This window comes from Hipposideros armiger, unplaced genomic scaffold (genome assembly GCF_001890085.2).
Source record: "Hipposideros armiger isolate ML-2016 unplaced genomic scaffold, ASM189008v1 scaffold_126, whole genome shotgun sequence".
NCBI classification, from domain to species: Eukaryota; Metazoa; Chordata; class Mammalia; order Chiroptera; family Hipposideridae; genus Hipposideros; species Hipposideros armiger.
In genome coordinates this window covers 3,481,225-3,486,298 of record NW_017731476.1, presented here as the reverse complement: position 1 = coordinate 3,486,298, position 5,074 = coordinate 3,481,225, and positions in this window count along the sequence as shown.

The window sequence follows — 5,074 nt, the reverse complement described above, 5'->3', positions numbered from 1 at the left end:
GAGCCAGCCGCCCCTGGGGTGGGGTCAGGACCCGGCCGCCCCTGGGTGCGTGGGTCGGTGAACCTTTGCCAGGTGGGCGCATCTTAGTGGCCGCCTCCGGGTCTGGGTCGGGGTGTGGGGTGGTGGGCCTGGGTGAGGGAGCACCCGGGATCCTGTCGCTCCTCTGCGCACTGTGTGCCACTCAGCCCCGCGCTGCCCCTTGCCCAGTGACCTCCCCCTCCCCCTACTGGAACACCTCTGGGCCTCGGACGAGGGGAATGCTCTGAGATAGGGGGCGCTGAGACAGTGGACCTGCATGGGATGGGCACCCTGAGATTCTGGCCCTTCTCAACCAGAGATGCCACCTGGCCTGCTGTGGGCCTTCCTCTCTTCCAAGGCAGGCGGGTCCAGGAAGCTCCAACACTCCACTCGGGCTTGGCAAACAGGGCTTAGGGCTCAGCTGACAGCTGGTTATCAGAGGCGAAACGTAGCGGGCACCGCTGAGCATTAGGGCTGAGTTGGCAGGAGCTCTCCACCACAGCTTCTGCCTGCTGGGCAGAAGCCATAGGATCCTTGAGAAAAGGGAAGTCTGTGTCACAGCCAGCAGCAGGACCTCTGCCCTCAAGGGTGTGATTGGTTAAGGAGGTGAGAGGCCCCACCCTCAGGTTGTGGCTGGCCTTTGAACTTCCAGGGCCAGGTTCTGGCCTGGAGACTGCCAAGTGCTGATTGTCAAAACCCCACGCTGGTCCCTGGCAGACACCTCTCCACGGCCTGACACCTCCTGTCCATCTCCACTGCCTAGGGCTCTGTCCCAGGACCCCCACCCAAGATGCTCTGGGTTTTGAGAATGAGGCTGAGATGGTCATGGAATCCTGGGAGTGGTGAATCTAGATGCCCTTTGTCCAGGGCTTGGGGGCAGTGGGTACAGGCAGCACCCCTGGGATCAGTCTATGGTCCATACTCCTCTTCAAGCTGGAGGGGTGGCCTTGCTGTCCCCCCTGAGACATGACAACTACCACTGGGACCCTGGGCCCTTCAGAGGCCTGGGCTCTCTCAGCTGGCAGTGCCCAGAGCTCAAATAATTATATTGGGTAGAAGCTGCCTCTCACAGTCAGAGGTCTGGGAAAACACAGATGGAGGGATGTTTCCCAGCAGAGCTATTCCTCGAGAGGGCCTGGCAAAGACCTGCACTGGAGAGGCTGTGGAAAGCTGCCCTTCACTGAGTGCCATCATGTGCCAGGCACATGTCATCTTCAAATCTGTCCTGTGAGGTGGGTGCTGTTTTGATCCCCAATATTCAGATGGAGAAACTGAGGCCCAGGGAGGGGAAAGGAGCTGTCCAAGATCACCAAGCCAGAAAATAGCAGAGCCAGGATTTGCACCTGGGAACTCTGGCTCTGGAGAGCATAAACTGTCCCGTGGCAAGACTGGCCCATGGGTCCCCTGGAGACCCATCCCTCAGGGCCCTGTCAGAGCTGGGGGACAAACCTGAGAAAGCTCTCTCAGGCCCCCTGGCCTCCTTTCCTATTTTTCCCCTGGCCCCCCAACTCCTTCCCAGCCAGTGACCAGATTTGAGGGTAGTGGGGCCTAGGGTGGGGTTGTTGGGCTCCCACTGCTGTGGCCCTGGGGACACCAGGTGATCTACCCTTAGAAGCCCAACTTCAGGGTGACTGGTCCAGAATCTCAGCTAGCCAATGCCCACTGGCCCCAGAGTTCTAGGACTCCCTACTCCTCCTGCCAGCCGCTGACCAGAGCATCCCCAGGGCATGGAGCCACAGCAGAATTTGGGTGACCTAGAGGTGGTGGCTGCAGGTAGGGCAGCCTGAGGTGGGAGAGGGGGCAGCTACGGCTGATGGGGTGACCAGGAAGAGAGAAGGAGGCAGGCATGCCAGAGAGGGTGGGAGGCCAGGAGAGGAGGGAATCTGAGAGCAGCAAAGCAGAAAGGCTTGACCTTGCAGCCTTGAGAATTAGGAGAGTGTATGTAAAACTGCAGGGCTCTGGCTTCTCTTGAAAAGAAGGAGTTCTGGGCCCCTGCATTACGGCACCCCTTTTGCCTCTCTTGCCTTCCAGCAATCCTCCTAATCTTGGATCATTATGTCTCTTGGTTCCTGTTTGCCATCTGTTTCACCCTCTGGAATGTAAGCTCTCTGGGCACAGGAAGTCTCTTGTCTTGGTCACTGCCATATCCCTAGCAACTGGCTCTGGGCCTCAATAAACAGTTATTAAATTGGTAATAAATAAATAAATAAATAAATAGATGAGTTAGAAACCTGGGCCCCACTTGTTATTGCTAACAAGGATTTAAGGCAGGATGTGTCTCCATGTGCAACAATAATAACACTAGTGTGATGGGGTAGTGAGAGCAAGGCTTTGTGAAGCACGGCCATTTTCACTGGGTTGAAGGTTGAACAGGAGTCCAACAGGAAAGGAGACGGAGAAACTTGCCAGGTGGAGGGAATGAATATATGCAGGCTGAGAATGCCAGTAGGTGGGCACTTTGAGCAGAAGAGGCCAAAGTGTTGTCCACTAGCTTGGAGGAAATGGGAGGTGATCCAGTTGGTAATATAGGAGAAGGCTAGATTGTAAGGCGAATGTGAATGTCTTGCCTAGGAGCTTGGAAACTCTTCAGTGAGAAGTAGGGAGCCATGCATTGTTTCTGAGCAGAGCATCAGAGAGAGGACGTTGCTATGGGAATACTGGAGAGTGGCCAAAAGGGGAAGGATAGTGCAGCCTGGGGACAGGGAGAGAGGTTTGAGGGGAATTGCAGTGACCCAGAGGGAGGTAATAAGGACAGAGAGACATAATCTGCAGGCCTGGAGGTGAGGCAAAGAAGAGTCAGAGCCCATGGGGCAGAGACATTAGGGTGCTTAGGTGGATTCGAGATGGCAAATTCTTTGCTACTCCTCCCAATCATTAGGGAGGGTCATGTCCCCTGCCTGTGGGTCTGGGCAGGAGCTGTGATTGCTTTGATGACAGAAGTGACCCAGTGTCCATTTGTGGACCCAGAACTTATAGATTGGCAGCTTCCCCTTCCTGTCTCCTGGAACGCTCATTCCTGGAACCCAGCTACTGTACCGTGAGAGAGCCAAAGTAGCCTTGTGGAGAAGCCCATGTGTAGAGGTACCCACTTGTCAGCCATGTGAGTAAAAAAGGCATCCTGGCCGTGGATGCTCTAGCCCTGGCAGATTCCATGTAGAACAGACATAACCATCCAACTGAGCCCTGCTCAAAATGCAGATTTGCGAGCATTTGGGGGAAGGGGAGTGTTTGTTACACAGCAATAGATAACTAGAACAGGCTGCCAACCCAGGGGAGGAAAGGCGCCCGTTTGGTGGGAAAGGTCAGGAGGGGAGCTTTGGCCAGATCTGGGGATGCCCAGAATCTTGGGGTCTTCAGACCTAGAGAGGAGAAGACCACCTGCAGTCTTGGGCAGGTCCCTGAGGCAGGGCATGGAGTTGAGGTGAGTCATGGGACTGAGCAAGAGGTGGGGGATGAGGACTGTCCCTCTGGGAAGAGGTACATTCAGCATTCTACCCTGCTGGCATAGGGCTGGCTCTGCTGTGCAGTAGAGGGCCTACATGAGTCCATGTCGCAGCAAAGGGATGGAGCCACCCCAGCCTCCCTGAGGCCTCACTTCTGGACCCTCACCCCCAGCACTCTCTGATGGCCCCGATTCCTGGTCCCCTCATGCCCAGGGCCTCCAGCTCCAGCACTCTGCCCTCTGACTTGTCCTTCTGACTGTCTGGCCCCCTTGTCCTGGAGTGACATGTGCCATGAGTCCCCAGACATGACAACCCTCTGGGACATATGGCCTGGGACAGTCTCTTTCTGGAATCCCAGTTTCCAAGCCCTCCACCTTCACTCCCACATTTTGCTCATCCATAGCACATGGCCCTCAAGCCAGGCAGGCTCCGGAAGGAATGTGCATCCTCCTCGAACTTCTGGGCTCTGCTTAGAGCCCTCTCTTCCAGGCAGCCTTCTCAGGCTCTTCCTACCCTCACTTCCTGTTCCCTGAACACTCACAGCTGCTGTCCAGGGGTTCCCCATGGAGCTGCACTGCCTCTGCACCAGCCTGTGAGCTTTCTGAGGGCAGTACCCATCTTGACTGCTCTTGTCCCCACCAAACATTGAATGGAGGGAGAGCTCTGTGACTGAGTAGGACAGAGCTAGGCTGGACTTCAGTGATCCTTTAGCAAGGAGGGTGTGGCAAAGCACCCAAACTTTGTGACCCTGGACCATCTCCCAAGAAGTCAGTCCTGTGAAATTCAGCCGCCTGCAACCTCAAAGAAATGGACCCTTGCTGGGCATGGTGCCAGAGGGCAGAGGCCCTGGGTGGGTCTCTGACTTGCTGTGTGACCCTGGGTATGTGGCATCTCCTCTCTGGGCCTGCTCCCTACTCTGTGAAATGAGGGGGTGGAAGGAGATGATCTTCCAGGTTCCTTTCAGCTCAAACACCTTATGTTCTATGAAAGCCACATGAGCGTTGCCATGGAGACGTCAGAGAGGAACTGCAGCAGCACTGAATTCGACTTCCACCCCAAAGAGAAAAGAACCCAGTCACTCCAGACCGCAGCTGGTGTCAGAGGTGCACTACTCCATTGCCCTCGATGTCCAAGTGCAGCGTACTCACCTTTGATGAACTGAGGCCCTGCTAGGCAGGTGGTGAAGTATAGGTGTCTATCTGTTCCTGAACAGGGACAGGACCGTTCCATGGAGGGCTGGAGCAGGGGGTGGTTTATTTGCATGTGGGACTGCAGGCCTACCTCTGCCATCACTCTCAAAATGTGCCAGCTGCAGAGCAGGGGATCAGGAGGAGGCCTGGCTGTGATCCAGACCCTGCACTGAGGCCCCATGCAGGTGAGACCTCCAGGCTTGGGCTGCACAGAACACCCGCAGTGGCCTCCTGGCAAGGCTTTCCAGGCAGCCTCTGCATGCCATTCCTGGCCTCATGGCAGGGGGGCATGGGTGTAAAGGAATAAAACAGACCCCTGTGTAGCCATGACAACTACTAAAGCCTGAGCACTCGCTGACCCTGGAGTAGGCCAAGTGCTTCAATTGCATTGTCTCTTCTTTTTCTTTTTTCTTTTTTTTTTTT